This window comes from Wyeomyia smithii, chromosome 2 (assembly GCF_029784165.1).
Source record: "Wyeomyia smithii strain HCP4-BCI-WySm-NY-G18 chromosome 2, ASM2978416v1, whole genome shotgun sequence".
Lineage (NCBI taxonomy): Eukaryota > Metazoa > Arthropoda > Insecta > Diptera > Culicidae > Wyeomyia > Wyeomyia smithii.
This window is the reverse complement of record NC_073695.1, coordinates 125,203,985-125,226,271: the sequence shown is the minus strand read 5'-3', so window position 1 is coordinate 125,226,271 and position 22,287 is coordinate 125,203,985. Positions and strand designations below refer to the sequence as shown.

The 22,287-nt window shown below is 38.7% G+C and overlaps 1 long non-coding RNA gene across 1 annotated transcript; it reads left to right on the top strand.

Annotated features, from left to right (window-relative positions):
- Positions 1-10,161: 10,161 nt before the first annotated feature.
- Positions 10,162-11,417, top strand: LOC129725632 (uncharacterized). The gene is made up of 3 exons (XR_008728128.1): positions 10,162-10,574; positions 10,630-11,030; positions 11,085-11,417. It is a non-coding gene; the product is annotated as an uncharacterized LOC129725632 (long non-coding RNA).
- The last annotated feature ends 10,870 nt before the right edge of the window (positions 11,418-22,287 follow it).

Here is a 22,287-nt window from a genome sequence, read left to right as displayed (position 1 = left end):
TATCAATCATTTATCAATTTTTATCAATTTTACCACTAAGCAATGAAACTAGAGTGGTAACTAGCATATTACAAAATTGTTATACATTTTATCTATCCAACAACATATTGGTTATTGTTATCCATCATTTATTTATTTATTTATTTATTTCATGTGATTATGCTGTTATTAACGTTTAAAATCTGACGCAACATTTGCCAGTTTTATTTCCAATTTTACAGAATGCATCCCAGTATAGTAAACAAAGACGTAGCCCCACGTCAAAACCAAATCAATATCAACAGAGTCGTCAGGGCCAATAGACCATCGCACAATCGTTGAACTCTTCATCTGAATCGTAGTCGTGATCTTCCGGAACGGATAGCTCCTCCTGATCGCACTCTTCTTCCAAAGGGTTTATCTCCTCCTGAGACGCTTCAGCTTCGGGCCATTCGAGATCGACCTCGATGTCTCCTGGCTCACGAACTTCGGGCTTAACCATGTGAGGACTGTCTTGCTGCTCAATAAAGCGCGCATCACGACTGATCGTGATAGCATTGGTTCCAGGATCAAGGAATCTAAAAGTTTTGCGATCCTCACAGTAACCAACAAATGTCAGTTTTCGCACTTCACAGTCGAATTTCGATCGTTTAACGTCTGGGATATGGACGTAGGCCGAACATCCGAACACACAAAGGTGGCTTATCTTCGGCGGCTTACCAAACCATTTTCCGAATGGTGTCTTATCTATCACCCGAGAGGGAAGCCGGTTCTGGACGTAAGCGGCGGTCATAACCGCTTCGCCCCCGTATTGTTTTCCGAGTCCTGCGTCGAGCATCATACACGTTGCCATTTCCTGCAATGTGCGGTTTTTACGCTCCGCCTCACCGTTCTGCTGCGGACAATAAGCAGCGGTGTACTGAGCTTGAATACCTTCCCTCTGGTAGAACGCCTTCAACGTGGCGTTAACATATTCTCCGCCTCCGTCGGACCTAAATATACATGGAGCTCTACCGCAGCGCGTCTTTACATGGGCCACATAACGTTTAACACAGTCAGCTACATCAGATTTTTGCCGCAGCAAGCATACGACGGTATAGCGACTAAAATCGTCGATGAGCGTCATCAAATAGCTGCAGCAGCCTGGGGTCACGTTGACCATAGGTCCGCATACGTCAGTATGCACGAGGTCGAGTATTCTACTGGCTCTGTTTTCAGAAGATTTAGGGAAAGAAGTGCGTGGAAGCTTACCTTTTAGGCAGTCTTCGCAAACCTGCCGTAAACCGCAATCCTGCATTTTGAAGCCAACGGTCAGATCACGTTCATTCAACTTCTCCAAGACGGCTGGATCTCGGTGTCCTAACCGCCGATGCCACATGTGCTGTCAATTCGGTAGTTGATGCAACTCCTTACTGAGCTTAGCGTATTCCACTGTTTTCATCACAAACAAATTCCCGTTCAGCTCGCCCATCGCGACAGTCTCACCGGTGGCGCTCACTATCGAACATGCTGACCCTGCAAAGTTCACTTGAAAACCCTTTTTCGTCAGCTTTCGTACCGAAATTCTATCTAGTGTTGGTATGAGCAACACTTCCGTCAACTTTACTTCACGCACGCCACTATCTTCATCGAGGCACTTCATGAATCCTGCCCCGATTTATTAGGTTCTTAAGGCAGGTTTAGAAATTGTTCAAGAATGGAGATTTTTTCAACCTTTTAGGAAAACTTTTATCTTCGAGACATTATACAGTCGAATCCCTCTATTACGACAATTTATATAGCGACAAATCTCTCTACAGCGACATTCTCAGGGGTCCCTTCTGCTTTACACTCATAAAAATTATTCGTTTTATTACGACATTTCTCTATAACGACGGTCCCTTGAGTTGTCGCTATAGAGCGATTCGACTGTATTAGTCTAAGCTCATGGAAGCAAAAACAAATTGACCTATTGGGACGGGGAGAATCTGTCAATTTTTATTTCGATATTGATACAGAGAATATCACAGGGAACGGATGGTGTCCATTCACGTCGTCTGTGCTAGGAAGGCTCGCATGTAATTGGTTCATTATTCGCGTATTTTTTTATCAATCATTTATCAATTTTTATCAATTTTACCACTAAGCAATGAAACTAGAGTGGTAACTAGCATATTACAAAATTGTTATACATTTTATCTATCCAACAACATATTGGTTATTGTTATCCATCATTTATTTATTTATTTATTTATTTCATGTGATTATGCTGTTATTAACGTTTAAAATCTGACGCAACATTTGCCAGTTTTATTTCCAATTTTACAGAATGCATCCCAGTATAGTAAACAAAGACGTAGCCCCACGTCAAAACCAAATCAATATCAACAGAGTCGTCAGGGCCAATAGACCATCGCACGGTGACGTCACGCACCTGAGTTTGACAGCTACTGGTAACTTTGTTTACCTTCGAGTGATGCAGTTTTGTTCTCAATTTTAGCAGATTACTTCAATTGTGACCAAAACGCCCTTTAAATGTTGTGCGTGAGGTGCCAGTACACTAAGAACAATTATAAATTAAGCAGCATTTCCGTTACGCACATAATTGCTCTGCTAGAAAAAAGCAAAAGTCCAAAACGTAAACAAAGTTACCACTAACTGTCTTAAAAGTGAGGTTAAAACGATTCGGTGAGATAGTCTATATAAGATTATTTAGTCCCTAGATAAGTAATGTCGCTGGCGTCGCTGGATTTTTACAGGTTATGTATAGAGTTGATCTACTTGGGAACGTAACGTCAAACGTCGTTACACTGAACGGAATCATCGAGTCCTTATTAGAGAATTTATTATTCAGAAATATCAGACGGGTGAAATTAAAAAAAGTCATATAAAATACTCGATGCACTAATAGTTCACATCAAATAATATGATTCGCTATGCACACTTGTAAAAATATATTATCGATGCAAATTTTGCATTTATGTTTTCAGTGATAGTTGTCGATAAGGCTGATACAAATTTTAAAAAGTTTTTATGTCCACGGTTATCAAAGTTAGCTAAGAGGAAGGCAAAAAATAAATAACACTGAGAAGAAAAAAAAGGAATAGCTTTCATACAAAATTGTGTGCAGGTTACGACGTTTGTAACTTGTATGCAAAAGTGTGTTTAAAAATACCACATTATTATCATTATTAATCATTTGGCTTGTCTTTTGATGACACTTTCACTGTAACTGGACTTGTTTGTTGCTAAATTAAGCATATACGCTGTCGAAAAGTCAATAATATTGACAAAACGGTATGAACTTTTTTTTCTTCCCCTCCAAAATTTCAACATTTTTGAAGGGGGGGGGGGGGTGACATAAAATGAAAATGATATTTGTATCGGCCTAATTTACAACATGAATTCAAGTGCATATATGAAAGAAAATCATCCATGTCAGCCCCATCAACCCATTCCCGGCGGGTGATACCGTATGGCATCACCTGATACTGAATCTTAACTTAACAATTAAACTTGATATTTTGAACGATTAAACTATTAAATACGGTTTAAGAACAGAACAATCTACAATACGCAACCCAGTTTGTGTTAATTGTACGCGTAGTTGCTGAGTAATAAGAGTTTGAAGGTCATTTTCGAGGTAAAATCTGTAGAACGTAGATCTTCGATCCCGGACAGGTTACAAAGTGGACAATTCTCCGACAGAAAGCACCAAATCCACCGGGGACTTTTCGGATTCCGCGTGTATCGATGGAACAAAGAGAGCGTACACTTTTGCGTCTTGTTTAATCAAAACGTACTTAGGGAATGACAATACAAACGAATGTCAATATATATAATACTCAGGTTAGTTATTTCTCTTTTGTTTTCGCCACAGACTCGAGAGGAAAGATATCGTACTTCTACACTCCTCCTCGATATCTTTAGTGGTTATTGGGCTTGGTTAGGCCCATCATCTCTGAGAACTGTTTCTGCTTTAGGTAGCCTAATGGCTTTGTGAGCATATCGGCGATCATGGATGCCGACGGACAGTATTCTACAGTCACAATGCCCTTCTCCGACAAATCCTTTGCAAAATGTAAACGCATGTCAATATGCTTGGATCGTCTGGATGAGCGGTCGATTGCGACGAAGTCAATACAGCTGACGTTGTCTTCCAGTACAGTAGTCGGTCCTCTCAGCTTCACCTCAAAATCTTCGAGTAGCTTCCGCAGCCACAAGACTTCTCCACCCTCTTCAGCTCCACCCAATCAGCTTCCGTTGGAGCGCTGACTCTTCGGCTCAGAATTGCAACGCTCGCTAACACATCCGGTCTTGTGTTAACAGCCACGTAAAGCAGTGCTTCGATCAGGCATTGGTATTGCTTGTTATCGGACATTACTTTGCGGCCTTCCCTGCTACGTTGGTATCCGGTATCCAGTGGAATTTTAGATCCTTTAGCACGGTCAAGGTTGAATCGATTAGCGATTCTCAAAATGTAGCCTTGTTGATCCATCGAGTAGTAGCCGTTGAAGTCTTTGCTGATCCGGATGCCCAGGAAGCAGCTAACGTCCCCCAGCGACTTCTTCAGCGCATTCTCCACTTTCGCAATCTCTTCCTCCGACACACAGGCAACGAGAATATCGTCCACATAAATCAGAAGCAAGATCAAACTGTTTGGAGTACGCTTCGCGAACAAGCAGGGGTATGCTTCTGCCTGTTTGAAACCCATCGCCTCGAGTATTTCACGGATCGTTTCATTCCACACTCTAGCTCCTTGTTTCAAGCCGTGAGGCTGCGTTGGAGCTTGCACACCATTTTTTCATTACCTTGTTGCTGGAAGCCTTTGGGTTGCTGCATATACAGCTCCTCTTTTAATCGTCCATGTAAATATGCAGCTTTAACGTCAAGATGACGAACCATCATCCGCTTATGGCCGGCAACTGTCAGAAGGACCCTCAACGTAGTTTGAGCAGCTACAGGTGCGAAAACGGAATCGTAGTCTACTCCAAACTGTTGTGAGTATCCCTGGGCTACTAAAAGTGCCTTGTATTTGGTGACATTTCCAGCGCTGTCCTCCTTTTTCTTAAATACCCATTTGCTGCCGATCGGTTTTCGGCCAGCAGGTAGTTCTACTAGAGTCCACGTCTCGTTCTGCATCAAGGTATCATACTCCTCCTTCATCACTATTTGCCATAAATCCTTGAATAGCTTCGTCATAGGTAACAGGTTCGCCTTAAACCACCAGAGCCACGTCAACATCATAGTCTCGTAGTCTAAATGGAAGCACTCCTCTAGTTGATCGCTTGTCACCTGACTGTTTGCCACCGTCACCAGTAGGCTCCTCACAATCGTTGAACTCTTCATCTGAATCGTAGTCGTGATCTTCCGGAACGGATAGCTCCTCCTGATCGCACTCTTCTTCCAAAGGGTTTATCTCCTCCTGAGACGCTTCAGCTTCGGGCCATTCGAGATCGACCTCGATGTCTCCTGGCTCACGAACTTCGGGCTTAACCATGTGAGGACTGTCTTGCTGCTCAATAAAGCGCGCATCACGACTGATCGTGATAGCATTGGTTCCAGGATCAAGGAATCTAAAAGTTTTGCGATCCTCACAGTAACCAACAAATGTCAGTTTTCGCACTTCACAGTCGAATTTCGATCGTTTAACGTCTGGGATATGGACGTAGGCCGAACATCCGAACACACAAAGGTGGCTTATCTTCGGCGGCTTACCAAACCATTTTCCGAATGGTGTCTTATCTATCACCCGAGAGGGAAGCCGGTTCTGGACGTAAGCGGCGGTCATAACCGCTTCGCCCCCGTATTGTTTTCCGAGTCCTGCGTCGAGCATCATACACGTTGCCATTTCCTGCAATGTGCGGTTTTTACGCTCCGCCTCACCGTTCTGCTGCGGACAATAAGCAGCGGTGTACTGAGCTTGAATACCTTCCCTCTGGTAGAACGCCTTCAACGTGGCGTTAACATATTCTCCGCCTCCGTCGGACCTAAATATACATGGAGCTCTACCGCAGCGCGTCTTTACATGGGCCACATAACGTTTAACACAGTCAGCTACATCAGATTTTTGCCGCAGCAAGCATACGACGGTATAGCGACTAAAATCGTCGATGAGCGTCATCAAATAGCTGCAGCAGCCTGGGGTCACGTTGACCATAGGTCCGCATACGTCAGTATGCACGAGGTCGAGTATTCTACTGGCTCTGTTTTCAGAAGATTTAGGGAAAGAAGTGCGTGGAAGCTTACCTTTTAGGCAGTCTTCGCAAACCTGCCGTAAAACCGCAATCCTGCATTTTGAAGCCAACGGTCAGATCACGTTCATTCAACTTCTCCAAGACGGCTGGATCTCGGTGTCCTAACCGCCGATGCCACATGTGCTGTCAATTCGGCAGTTGATGCAACTCCTTACTGAGCTTAGCGTATTCCACTGTTTTCATCACAAACAAATTCCCGTTCAGCTCGCCCATCGCGACAGTCTCACCGGTGGCGCTCACTATCGAACATGCTGACCCTGCAAAGTTCACTTGAAAACCCTTTTTCGTCAGCTTTCGTACCGAAATTCTATCTAGTGTTGGTATGAGCAACACTTCCGTCAACTTTACTTCACGCACGCCACTATCTTCATCGAGGCACTTCATGAATCCTTCCCCGATTTCGTGTGACTTCGATACAAAACCATCGGCAAGCACAATCTGCACTTCTTTACTTTCTTCCAACTCACTAAAGAAAGCCCGATTGTTAGTCATATGGCTCGAGCAGCCACTGTCTATATACCAACAATTCTTTCGACGTGCATTGCCGATCGTGAAACATATCGGAACGTTCTTCTCGGACGATATTTTGGCTTTCACATTATTTTTCTTCCCGGATTGTTTTTCTGCCTTCGCTCTTGATGATTCCCCATCACTATTCTTTTGCTGCTGTTGCAGTCACTGCCGGCAATCCTTTCGGAAGTGGCCGGGCTTCTGGCAGTGAAAACATAGTTTCTTCTTTTGCTGAAACTTCATGGCTTTTTCCCCCGATTCTGGATGCCGCTCAACGCGCCTCTGATACTCGTCCAAACACTTTTGCTTGACGAGTGACATCGTCAAATCTGCCTCCGGCCGGCTTTCCAAAGCCGTGACCAGACCATCATAAGAGTCTGGTAAACTTCGCAATATCATTGCGATCTGCAACGGTTCTTCGAGCGCTTGGTCCGCACTCGCGAGACGAAAAAAAAGCTCATCCAAATCGAATAGATGTTTTTCCAAATCATCACTTTCAGCCAAATTCAGGTTACAAATTTTCTTGAGTAAAGACACACGCGACGTTACGGTCGTTTTGTGGTGGTATTTGTTCAAGCAGTCCCACACTCCTTTCGCGGATTTGCAATCCTTAACCAAATTGAGTTGACTGTCTTCCACATAGAGCACCAGAATCGCGTAACACTTCGAGTCGTCTTTCTTCCACGCGTCGGTTACCGGGTCAGGTTTCACACTGTTGATCACATACCAGCGGTCTTCTCGCCTCAAAAGCATGACAATTCTTGTCTTTCATATTGAATAATTGTTGTTATTCAAACGGGCAAACAAGTATTTCTCAGCCATATTCTTCTATTTACCGAATCGCACCACGAAAAAAAATACTTTCAGGACTGACAACGCACGTTCAGCCACACCACATACATAAGACATACGTAACACTGGCGTTTTTTTCTGGTACACGTTGCCCCCTTGTACTCCGTACCTCGCCTTGTCAAGCTGCTCGATTAATAATGAACCAAATGAGTTTTCTTTTTCTCGGCTTTAACGAGCCCCAAGGAAAATCCCATAAGGAACTGTCAAAAAGTTATTTACAAAATCAAAGCAGCATTTTTCGAGTAGGAACGAGACAAATGCAGCGCTGCGCAGGTACACTGCCTTCAAAAACAACTCAAACAGTGATTTTATTCAGGGTGTGGTACCATTCGAGTAGTTCATTTTGTACCAACTTTTTTGGAAGATTTCTTCCTGAGTGTTACGTATGTCTTATGTATGTGGCCACACGGTTTGAATAGAAACGCACACTAACGCACGCCTAGGCCGTTGGTGTCCACCGACTCGACACCCGAGAGAGAAACCGTTATCTGAGTAAACCACTCCACATCGATCGACCCGAACCGAACAAAGCTGCTGTCGCACTAATACCACATACTTAGACATACGTAACACTGGCGATTTTTTTTTTTTTTGGTACTCTTTGCCCCACATCACTCGGTACCAACACCAGTATGAACTGCTCGACTGAAATGAAGGGAATGATTTTTTTTCATCGCGGCTCTACTCGAGCCCTCAACAAAATTCCTTACGAAACTGTCAAAAAGTTGTTTACAAAATCAATGCTGCACTTTTCGATTGGGAACGGGACAAGCGCAGGGCTGCGCAGGTACAAAACCTCCATAAACTACTCAAACAGAGTTTTTTTTACAGAGGTTGGTACTTTCGAGTAGTTCATCTTGTACCAACTTTTTTGGAAGATTTCTTCCTGAGTGTTACGTATGTCTTATGTATGTGCTAATACACTGACAGTGACACGCTCCGCTGCTACCTGCAGCAATTTATCATCCACGCCGTAAAAGCAAAATGGCCGCACTCAAGCCAACTATTTTCCCACACGCAAAGTACAATACACTCAATTTCCACCACCGGTCTGGGCCCATATCCTGTAGAACGTAGATCTTCGATCCCGGACAGGTTACAAAGTGGACAATCCTCCGATAGAAAGCACCAAATTCACCGGGGACTTTTCGGATTCCGCGTGTGTCGATGGAACAAAGAGAGCATACACTTTTGCGTCTAGTTTAATCAAAACGTACTTAGGGAATGGGAATACAAACGAATGTCAATATATATAATACTCAGGTTAGTTATTTCTCTTTTGTTTTCGCCTTTCGCCGGGTCACAGACTCGAGAGGAAAGATATCGTACTTCTACAAAATCTGATTACTCTCCGCCGGGTATGGGATATGGAAATCATATACAAGCATGAACTGTTTTACGATTCAGTTTCACTTTCGATGTGCTCATCCATAATCTTTCCCATGGTTAATAACAATCATTTTAACTGTTTAGTGTTGCCGTTATTTGTTCGAACTGCGCAAGCAAAGGGTGATAATCAGTTCTAAAATGATATACAATCGTTAAAAGCTAAAGTCAAGCAATGATAACATATTTATGTGCGAGCAATTTGGTTCAGTGTAGTCTGATTTTTCTTTTGGCAGTTTTTGCTCATAACAAGGCTCAAAATAGAGGTAGGTCTACTAGATCATAATTTCGCAAAGCAGTTTCAAGTCGAATCGCGACAAATCGACTCTAGTGCTTGGGATCTTTTGTGCAACTTGATTTGCCTCGAATACAATGGGTACACTAGCAACCGATAACAACTAATTTCAAACATTTCTATTTCTTCCTTTTTTCAGACGGTTTGCTTGGTTTGCTGTTTGCTTTTAATTGCAAAAAAATAACAAAAACAACACGCAAGCACCAGTTACCCAATTTTGAGGAAATTTGCCGCCATGATCAATTTAATTTTACTACTTTTCACTACTTGAAAAGTTTTGATTTTCGCACATATTACGCAAGAATGAGTAAATACGGCTATGGAGAGAATCTGAGTAAATATTACTCAGTTCAAACAATCAGTGTTACTCAGTTTTTGACGTTTAGCATATACTAAAAATAATTTTCACTTTAAGGCTACATGATCATTCCGATACCTCAATAGTTTCTAAAAATTGCGATGTGTCACGTGGTTCCCATGATTTTCAAGTTTACTCTCTATGTTTTCTATGTAACAAACACATACCATTTATATCAAACTGGCAACTAGGAAAAAAGCTACGTGATTTTCCTGTATGAAAAATTCGATGTTCAAAATGGCGAATTCACTCATTAATGATTTGCAACTACCATCGGATTTGATCAAAATTTTATTGAATGGTGCGAAAAAAGTTAATAGTCAAAAAGAGAATGGTGCGACTAATTGATTTTGTATCCCTACATATTGTAATCTGGCATTGTTCGAGCTGCTAACATTCGATCTTGATGATTTACAGAATTATCTAGAACCTTTCGGAATGAATTGGTGCTACGAAAATATTTACCAAAAGATAAGTGACTGGCGGAAGCGGAATGTGAGTTTTTTGTTCATTATATAACTAAACACACTCAATCAGATAATGAAAGTTCGGTAATTGTTATTACAATTTCGATCGGTAAGTTTGAGAAAATACAGAGTAGTTTGTGAATTTAATATAACTTTACATATTTTCTGTATTCAACAAATAACTTTACTGAATACTGCTATACTTTCTACTGAACTGTTCGGTAAATTAAATTTTAAATGAATTATTTAAAATTGAAATCCAAAACTTGGAAAATCCTTGGTATTGATAGTTTCTTTATTAAACATTTCTGGAAACACTGGCAAGCATCGTGCCGAAAAATCACAATGTTCCATGAGGGCAATTTTGAACGAAAAAAAGAATAACTAGAAGCCACTTGTCACGTCCTGTCCTAGGTTTATATTACCGAACGTTTTACCGAGCGCCCAGCTGTTGAAAAGTCGGTGAAAAAAAAAGAATTCGGTGATTAAATGTAAGTGTGAAATATGTATATTATTTGTTTTCCTTTGTGAATACTTTGCTTTTAGAAATTGGAAATAAATCCAATTTTGAATGGTGGTACTGTAGCCGAAACGCCGCCCCATCGGCGAACAGTTCAGAGATTATTTATGAGACAAAGCGATCTGGAATTTTCGTAAACGATCAACAGGAACCAGGACAACTTGACAATCAAAATCAAATTGAAATTGACCTGGAATACGTCAATCATGTATTCACCCCTAAAGTCTTGCAGAAACTATTAGCTCAAAGTGAAACTGGTAAAGAAATATTACAACGCGCTATCAGAGGTGAATTATCAGAAAGGAATCAGCTCCAGCTTTCGGGTATAATCGCACAACACCACATTAGTCTACACAAAAAACTAACTGCTGAGGACCTGCATCGATATAGTCTCTCTGTTATTAAACTTTTTGAAAACGAGAAACAAGTAGGTAAAATTTGCTAAAATAATATTTAGAAATTGGAAAAGAAATATTTTTAGGAAAACTATTATATACCAAGAGGAGGTGATCGAAAAAATCCGGGTGGTAAAATCGCCAATAAAGTAGTAAACTTACGGCAAAGTAAAAGGAAAAACTTAAATAGAGAGGAAGAACATGCGAAAAGGACTCAACTAGTTGATCGCACTAAAGAAAGTTGCAATAACGACGCATCAAACTGGTTAATCCTTAATCAAGCACCATGGTCTATGGTGGTAATTGAGTTTTGGCCAGAAAGCTTTAGTGTCCGTCATCGTTTCTTGAAACATTCTAGAAATTCTAGTTTGCATACACAACTCATGAAAGACTATCCACATTATAGCAACAAGTTTGGATATCAGTTGGTACATTTGGTGCACTTAAAAGATATTCACTCAATGTGTTATTATGTTTATAGATTGGTTTAGATTTCACAAAGCTTTATCCTGGTGTACCCAAAGGATTGAATACACTCAAAACAACTAATGTCCATTTTATGAATTATTTTAAAAAAAGGTCTCAGGATCCTTCAGCAATAAATTTACTTGAACATTCCAGTGAAGGTACGTACATAATCTGTAAGAATCATTTTCATCACTTTTTTTTTTTTTTGTTAGGGAATTAGAATTACGTTGTCCATTGATGTGAACTTTTGTAATATATATCCCAGTCAATTGCTATACGTGTCCCCTTGCAAAATACAATGACCACTATTGTTGAGTGATCAGGTACCTGCACCGACACGCTCCCAGTCAGGTGAAATATGGTTTATGAAGCCAATCACCTTCCCAGGATTCAAAGACCAAATCCCTTTGGGCTGTAAACAGCCACTGCCAAGAAACCTTGATCTGCGTTTAAATAATGCACCACAACTGCACAGCAGATGTTCCGATGTCTCGCTTTCCATATTACAAAAGCGACAAATATCATCCTGAACCCGGCCAATGTTCTTTAAATGATATCTACTCGGACAGTGCCCCGTTACTAGGCCGACGTATGTACAAAGAGCTCTTTTGTTGAGCTCTAGGAGCTTTTTCGAATGATTCTCGTTTGGTGTGAAAAATCTTTTAGATTGGGAACACTTTTTGACATCAAACCAATTGGTTATCACCTTTTGTTCCTCCCAGCGTTTAAGCTCCATTTTCACTACACAGTTTGATATACCGCAGAAAGGTTCTGGGCCGATAAACTGTGAGTTAGATCCTTGTTTTGCAAGTTCGTCTGCCTTTTCATTCCCACCAATGCCACAATGTCCTGGAACCCAATACAAATTTACTGAGTTTGTTTGACATAGCTGTCGCAATGTGAGAATACATTCCCAGACAATCTTGGATGTACATTTATAAGCATCAAGTGCTTTCAGTGCTGCTTGACTGTCAGAGAAAATACAAATATTTGCATGTATGTATTTCCTAGTCAGACATACATTCGCACATTCAAGGATTGCAAAGATCTCTGCTTGAAACACTGTTGGCCAGTGTCCCATTGCCACTGAAATATTAATTCCAGGGCCGAAGATTCCTGCACCAGTTTTGGTACCTATTTTTGAGCCATCTGTGAAAAATATCGTTGAACCGGGACGGACATCAGGAACTCCGACTTCCCAGTCTGCACGCGACGTTTCGCATACCTTGTAGGGAATATCATGGTTATCCTGAGGTGCCATCCAGTCTCCATTCATACTCATCACTGGCCCTCTTTTGAAAAAGTCCAGTATTGTCAGGTGACCCACAAGATCACCTGACAATATAGTTTTTGTTCTTTTTAGCTTCAAGGCACTCTTTTCTGCTTCTAGTTGCACGTATTCATCACTTCATTGGTGTATAATACATGCGTTTTATTCTTTATTATTATTCCTTTCTTGTCTTTTTTGCTTCCTAATATTTAAAAAAAGTGTTTATTTTTTTCTTCTAATTATCGATGTGTAGGAATGTGTATGTGATATGTCCGACGTACAATTAAGCTAGTGATTTAAATGATTAAAATATATAAAATGTGAAGATGATCTTTGATTATTTAAGTCGAAATGTTTCATTGTCACACCAATATGAGCCAAATAGGAAATTTTCGAATGAGAATAGCGACACGGTGTACAGATAATACTTTTATAGATTTTAGTATCATGATGTAGTGTGGTACATGTATGATTTGGTCAATTCTTATATATGTTTTCTTATTGTTATAGATACAAGAGTTTGTGCGCTGCTACTGAGCACCGTGCTGCCTCCAATATCTGCTGATGTTAGATACAAGCCAACTGTTGTGTCGCCCAGGACGATACAATTATTTTTGCAAAAGACGAAGACGAAATTTCAACTATATTAACCAATGTGTATGCTGGGTACAACGACCGTGGTTTACCAATCGTACAGAAGTTGATTTTTTTTAAGGAAATGGAATAAATGAACTTAGTGGACGGTTTTATATGCAGTACGGTGACATACGCAACGACTTAGAATCTGCGGCAAGAGCAACCGATGTGCTTATAAAGTTTACGGCAGTTTTAGGAATACCATATTCCAAAATCTCCAAATTAGTTTTGCATTTTATAAGTCATATTATCTATGGAATACCGCAACGCGAGACATACGCTAGTGTGAATAGACTTCGCAATTTTTTAGATGAAACAAAATTGGCGAAATGATTGTATGTATGCTGATTAACTGCAACAGCGTATTTACCGCTGCCAATGAATATTTTATACATTTGAAAGAGGATCATCGAGTACCTACAGATTATAGTTACCGTTGTACAGTAGGTTCTTGCGCACAGATGTTTTCAAAACTCTATCCATTTAAGAAGCATATTATTAATCATATGAATATTGTAAACCCTATTAGTAAAACAGTAAATATGTCTCAATGTATCAAATCGCAGGTTATGTGTACTAGTACGAACAACGAAAGCCAAGCACAGGAGTTACAAAGTATGAGTAAAAAACGAAAATTGATGTTACCCAACAAAGCACTTCTGTTTGTTTAAATATGATTAATCAATCAGCACTAAATTTCACTTTGGGATTTCACGCAAAAAGCAGCGAAAAGATGTCTATAACATACAACACGTGGTATCAACCTTGCTTCCAGAGCTGTCACAATACATAGAAAATCTCAATTTAACTCCATCTGATCGGAGAATGGTTTTTTATTTAAAGATTTTGAGTAAGATGAAATCATTTTTAAAAAATATTATTTCGGATTATAAACTATTCAAATATCTAAATAGTAACACTTAAAATTGCCATCTATCATAACAGTTGAAAGAGAACAGGAAATTCCATTACTACATGGTTAAGAGACAATTTCTGAGACAAGCAAATGTTTTCTTATTCTAATGCCCATCGAAAGCCAAATATGCTTGTACTTCGAATGTGAAGATATTTTAAAGTTAACGATAAACAACCAAACATATTTAGAAAAATCAATGCTGATTTCGAATTTTATTAACGGTTCAACGTGGCGTGACATTCGTCATAAGTATTCAACAGACATTGCAATACCAGTTTGGCTTTATACTGACGAGTTCGAAGTGAATGATTCACAAAGCTCACACAATAATCGACACGTAGTATGTGGTATCTATTATAATTTTCCAACGTTACCAGCTGAATTCGCATCTAGATTAAGTAACATTTTCGTTGCCGGAATGCTAAAAATGAATGATATTAAAAGTGTCGGTATTAATAAGTTGATTACAGCGTTAGTAATGAAATTTTCCGAAATAGAACGAAAAGGTATTTTATTAAACATTGAAAGAGAAGTGAAACTAGTGAGATTTGTACTGTGTTTGTTACAGGGTGACAATTTGGGAATACACTCTACACTTTTGTTATCAAGCGGATTTAACGCAACGTTTTTTTGTCGGTTCTGTAGAAGACCCAAAGAATTATTAAAAACGGATGTTAAGGAGCATGCGGATTGTATGCGGCGTAGAATAGATTATAACGAAGATATCATAGTTGATAACCACAGTGAGACTGGAATTGCGGGGTGGTCATGATTTAATGAAGTACCATCGTTCCACGTAACAGAAAATAGAACCGTAGATGGCATGCACGATTTGTTTAGCACAGGAATTTGCAAATATGGATTTGTTGAAGTTCTAGACTACTGTATATACTCTAAAAAATATTTCACACTCCAAGACATTAACAATCGAAAAAAGAATTAGGAGACATTTCTTCGCATAGTGAACTCACACGAATGCCTGATATTTCAGAATTTTACATAAGCAAAGAAAAACGAAAATCTGTTGCACTTAAAATGACTGCCAATGAGATGCGAATCTTTTGTCACTACTACGTTACTAATAGGGCTGTATATCCTCTTGCGGGACCCTGTTTGGAATTATGCCCTAAAGTTGATAAAGTTAGTGGAACTCTCGTTAAAAGCTTTATTCGCACCAGAAGAACTAGAACAGCTTAGAAATCTAATTGTGGTTCATCATACATTGTATATGCATCTGTTCGAAAGAGAACTTAAGCCTCACTATCCAAGTGTAGTATTATCTTCTGGTCCGATACGAAATATCATGTGCTTTCGTAATGAATCTAAACATAAAGGTTTTAAGCAGTATGCTTATATAATAACATCGCGAAAAAATACATAACATACATAACATCGAGAAAAAATACACGCTTTGCATGAAATTTAATTTGCAATTTTGTAACGATTTATTAAAAAAAAGCTTTTTTAAAACAATAGAGATGAGCAGCTTCCAACTTTCAGATATAAGATGTCGTAGTTATTATCAAAAACTGATCCAACCATTGAACATATACAGTGGATTTACATTGATGCTTTAAAACTCAGTTCTGTTTCATGGTACTCTCTATAAAGCAGGTCAGTTTATAGCAAAACGTTCTCACGAAATCGCAATTCTATATGAAATTCTCGAAATTCTATCACATGGAAATACATTTTATTTGATTCTGCATGTTTGGAACATAGGTTCTTTCCATAAGCACTATCTAGCTTTTGAAGCCGTTGGTTCTTCAAATACAGTAGACATCATAGATATAAAACTTTTTACCACACTTCCATTCATGATACATATTGTAAATCGATCAGTTGCTGATGAACTAAGTGGCAAACGATTTTTATTCAGACTTGAGAATGATTTTTTGGTAGAATGAATAATTTTTTTGTAAAAATAATGAAACCTCATTTTGTAAAGACAAAATGGAAGCCACAAAACTAGAAAATTGATATTTATCGGATATGACTTCAACAGACTTAATGTATGATCATTGGAACGCACAAGACGTTGTTCGCTCTATATAAATATCTATTTGAATATTTTTTAATTCATTCGATTTTGCAATAGACAAATGAAATGAAAACAGGCAATGAAATAGGCAATGGTTGTAAAAAACAACAGCAAATATTATATATTTCGAAATAAATGCTCCTTGAAAATCAACTGGAAAAAAAACCTTTACTATATCTTTTTTTCAAACGAGTCCATCAAGTGTAAATCTACGATCAAATATTAAGTCATCACGTAGCGTTTACTGGACTAACGAATGAACTCTCACTATGATCATTTGGATTTATTCTACGTGGCAAACATGTAGAATTTATTTGCGAAGTAGAGTAAAAAATAATCATATATGTTTTCACGTAAATTCAACATGAATCGTTTTTAATTGATATCGTCAGGTACAATTTACGTGAAAAGTTAGATGGAAAATAACCATATAGCTTTTCACAAAGATTTGATGTTAAAATTATTTTGAGTGTAGAAATATAAAACAAAGTAGATGTTACTCAGTTTAGGGTAAAATTTAAGGAGCGTGTATGGAGGAATCCAGAGAGCTTTCTGACAGCTCAGTCACGCACACTAAACTTGTTTGCCTCATAAATGACTCTTGCTTAACTCTACCGGAATTTAGGAAATCGAAAAATATAGTCTCTTTTGAGTTTCCCAGTACTGGAAATCAAATATTCATTTTGTAAGATAGGAATAAATTAAGTTTCAAGTCAGTGAAAGAAAATGGAAATTTCGCAATCAATGCAGGCATTTTGACAGTACATTGTTGGCCTCATTTTCAGTCCGACTTACATGGTGTAAAGTGCACCAATACATGCACGTTTGGTGAGGTCTAGTGGATCATTGCACGATGACGTCACAAAACAAGAAGAAGAAAGAGATTTGACAGTTGTCGCGGGTTTTTTTACATAGTAAAATTTTCGGTTCGAATAAAAATGCGGAAGTGTTTTGTTAAAAATTGCGTTTCCAAGAATAAACTAAAATGGAACACATTGTAATTAAACCCGTGGGAAGTGTCAGAAAAGTGAGCTTATTTTCGTGTGCAATGATCTGTTTAAACTAGAGATCCTCAGAGGGAGAGATAAGCGATGAAAAAAACCGCTGATTTGGCAACTAGGTTTCACGTATCAAAGGTGCCAGATCTCTTCTCAGAGCGCAATGTTCACTAACTTTTTTATTCGGCTCGTATAACTCAGAGTCTATGTTTATAATAAGGGAACAAATCAGTTTCAAACGAGGGTACCAATCGAGCAATGTAAATAAACAGAATGATAATGTTAGGAGTGTATGAAAAGTGTTTTAATTGAACGTAATAAAGAATATGTGTTTTTCCGAAGTTTTACTTACACATTTTAATCCAACATTGAACCTGTACACTGGTTCACTTAAATTTAACAAAACATCACCGGTGTAATCTTTCAAAACTGTGTACCTTGCGAAGAATTTCAAAAAATGATATTCGCTAATGCATGGTGAAAAACAGAACTGTATAGTTCTTGGCAACAAACGGCACAAAAACTGTGTTGCCGAACGATAGATTTTTTTTTTGCGCGACTCTATATACACATAGACTCTGGTATAACTGATGGTGACGGTGAAAGTCCTGTGGAATAATAAGGCAATTCACGAGACAGTTGCGATCAGCTGATTTCAGTCTGTTTTCAACTTATGACAGCTTTGTGTATGTTCGATAGCTCAACTTGGATGCAATCCAGATCCAGAAGCGTGAAAAACAAATGTTATCCGATCGGTAGCTCTAGTATCGCGAATGCCAATCCTAAATACAACAATATAAAATCACTTTTGATATTATTGCCGACATTAAAAGATTTCGGTCTTGGCCGTGTTTTGATTTTACAGCTTGAAAAACAGCAACAATAACAAACGTACAAGCAAAAAAACGTCACCCGTGAATTGCCTTATAAAGTGCATCACAAAAACCGTGAAGGTGTTAAATTTTATGTTTATTTTATATACTTTCATCATTATTCTGTAGACTATACAAAGGGTTTGTGAACCACCAGTTAAAAATCACTGTGATTAAGCAACTTTGGAGCATTCTCAATTCATGTTTTAGCAATAAAACATGAAAAACGTGTAAAAATAAATATATTCTTTATCAACCCTTATTGCAATACCTTTCAATGTGTTACCTTTCTTGTTCGTTTGGCTCGAATTTTGACCCGACCAACTACTCTTTAAGTTTCTTCATGAAACGAGAACGATCGCTATCGATTAGTTTTGAACCTATATCGATTGATTTCAGTTGTTGTCGTTTCATAAAGGTGCATAAAGAGTGGTTGATCGGGGACATGTTCGTTTGGCTCACAACCGAGCCTTTGGCATCCCTATACCGAGTAACAGTGAATGACAATGAACTCATGTCCTGGGCTCAAATTAATTTGTGCCCGCTGTCAGCAGTAAGATAAAGATGTATGAAAAGAAGCGGTTATGTGCTATCTCGTTTACACATATGTTGAGATGTTAGCCCTTGAAACATGGCGTGATGCCAAAGGGGTGCTCACTAGCAATGGGCAAAATCGATCCGATTTTTGCAAAATCGATCTTTTCGGGCCGATCCATCGATTTTTTGAATCGATTTCTCTGCGCGCGATCTTCTACTGAATCGATCCTTTGGATGGCAAGATCGTTTTTTTTTGCCTGAAAAATAAATGTGTGCAAAACGGATTGAAGACAATAGTGATTGCATTTATTGTTGCTAACGTAATCTGCGGCCGAATTCCGAGAATACTTTTTTTTTGAAGAGAAGAAAGTTTCTTCATTGATAGTATACAAAATTTTTTTCTTCTCGGAAGAAGTGTGTGCTCGGAACTCGGACACTGATCTGAAAAATGTGTCATTTTTTTACCGGGATGACCATAGTTGAAGATGGGCTAAAGTTCAATAGACATGAAACCGAGGAAAACGCATTTCAAATGTTTTTGCTGGTTAAAAAAATTGTCTACGTCCATGACAACTTTTTTCATGAGTATGTCACCACCCCCACAAGGTTCCAGAGTATCCAGCTTTCCACGAACGGTAATGGCGGATAGGGCACGCTGCCCATTTTGACGTTTTCTGTAGGTCAGGGAAGCTGGATAACCTTGTCGTCGAGCTGAAAAAGAACAATCCGCAGCCAAATTAAGTCCCTCCAGTATTTTTAACGCAGTAACCATTTTTTTGCCTTTGTAAACGCGACATCAATAGACAAACCCGTATGAAATTTGGCTAATACGCATGCGTTGTGAAATATATCAAGGATTAGGGGTGGGTGAAACGGCTCTTTTGCAAGAGCCGCTCTGAACTGACTCATGGTTCACAATGATTCACGAGCGTTGACAGTTCGTGTTGTCTCGGTAAACTTCGGGTTCACGCGAACCAAACAGTTCTGCTGCGCTTAAAGAACCGTGGTTCTTTTTCGTGAGCTGTTCGTTCTTTCGCTCTTTTCTAAGAACCGGTTCATATGAACGGCTCGTGATAAGTTTGCACCTCGAACTGAATATAAATTACCGACCACAAGACCGCCTCGAAAGTTTGACATATATTGTATACAATCATTACTAACTGATTGGTGTAGATTGGGGTGGCAATGGACTTTGACAGTTTTATTTAGAAGTAGTGTTCAATGTTCACAGTTAGCAAAATTTCGATTTTTTGGATAACACCCGACCTCGACGTTTTATGTATTTCTAATAACCCGTTCACATGATGTAATATTGCTCATCTTGATTTCAGATCCCATACTCCAAATTTTCCGTGAAAACTAGATCTATGGATGTTTCAAGACACGCGATATCACGTGATATCTGCTATAGTGTGAACAAGGCATAAGACATTTGGCACAAAAAAAAACTATTACAAACTGTGCTTTTATTCAGAAGTCGAGAAAGTGAAATTTAGACCAAATACTCCTAAATTCCGATTGAGCTGAAATTTTGCATTGCATTGGATATTGAATTTACCATTTTGGACATTAGCCAACATTATTTCGAATTTGCTACCTCTGCAAGTGCATTTTTTGAAAATTGGCTTCCGTAGGGATGTTGTTTACTATCGTTGTGGGTGTTTACTATCAAGCACCAATTTTTTGATTTCGGTAGAAAAGGCATATGCGCTTATTTTTCAACTATGAGTAGCGGGGTACTCGTTAACTCAAATACTGCAAAAGTTGAATTAAATGTTCGTGCATATGCCGTGCTGCATTCTGTTCTGCATGGTGTCACGCTCGCCATTTTTGTTTATTTGAGTTTGTGCTGCGGATGTTCCGATTTTTTTATGAATTGGGTTGTTCAGCTATATCAGTTTTTTCTCTCATCTGGAAGATCTGAATTTTCTAAGTAAAACGTGATTTAAAAAAAAAATATATCATTGTCCTTCGCTTTTTAAATCACGATTTGAAACTGCTTGAAATTTGCTCGAAACCGCTACAATGACAGATCGCCCAACTACCAACTGTCATTGTAGCGATATAGAGCTTTTGTTTTTTTCTTAAAAACCGAAGGAAAATGATATAAAGTTTTGAAAAATCACGTTTTACTTAGAAAGTTACACTCTTTTGGATGATATATAAAAATCGGAAATCCGTGAATAGCTAAACAACCCAATTATACAGGTTTGGATTGCTCTTAGTGCATCCGAAACAAAAGACAATTTCACGAACTCACAGGTGTCACAGATCCTGCTGACGGATCCTGATGCTTTCACGTGCATTATGTCAGCGGTTTCAAACTTTCTGTCAAAATTTCGTTCATGAATCAAGTTCACAAACGTCTCGTGAAATGGTCTATGGGATGAGCGACAACGAGAATTCTTAGAAGAAAAAAACCGCCAAAAGAGTACACGCGGTAAAAGAAGATGGCAATAAACTAAAAAAGCCGTATCGTTAGTAGATGTTGTGAACGAAAACTCGTTGAACATGATTGATACACCAGAAAACGCAAACAAAACAAAATCTCCATAAATATAACCAAAAAAGGTCGTAAAAAGCTTATACCGAACAAAAATCGATTTTTTGTTGAATCGATTTTCCAGCCTCGATTTTCTTATGAATCGATTTTATTTATTTTGATTAATCGATGCAGGAGAATCGATTGTTTTTCAAAGATCGCCCATTGCTAGTGCTCACAACACTCTCTTCGCATATCTCTCCCTCTGAGTATTGCTAGTTTAAACCCTACACGCTCGTCAAATTTAACTCTAAATTGAGTGAGATGTCACTCACTTTCGTTAAAAGTGAACCTACTCTGAACAGAGTTTTTATGATATTACTCATTTATGGGTAGAGTCACCATAGAGCTTTCTACTACCTTATAAAATCGATTTGTTTTCAACCAAAAAATCAGCTGATATTCAATTTCGAAAAATATTTCACTTATGAATCCTAGTTCAGTAGTGTTTCCTGTTTTAACAAACTTTGTTTTAAGGGAAAAATAGATGAAATCAAACTAAAAATCGGCTTACAGCTTGAATAAAAGTTCGGGGCAGGAGGAAAGTTTTTCTTACCACCAGCGTGTTGATTATTTGCAACCAAAAATAAAACTTGTATTAACGAAATCGACCACTAACATTAGCGCAAATAGGAAGGTCTATGTGTCAGAAATTGAGTAGGAATTACCCTCTTCTCAGAAAACCGTTTTGAAATGAAACTGAGTAAAAGCTACTCAGTTTGCTCGTTTTGACCTGAGAGAGAGGCGCCAGCTGGCTTTGTTTTTATGCTCACGAATGTCATCGTGAACCAGGCAAGAAATGTCATTGGGAACCGGTAGGCCTGATGAAATGAAATATGGAGAATATCGTAGTCGATGTAAATTAATCCAGCTTTTATTTTTTCAAGATAATTTTTGAAATAAATATTTCTGAAAGATAAATTATTTATGTTCTATTTTTCGCCTTGGTTTATTTGCAGTCTAATTTACTTGTAAATGTGCTCATTTCTTTGCTATGGAGATTTAAGCG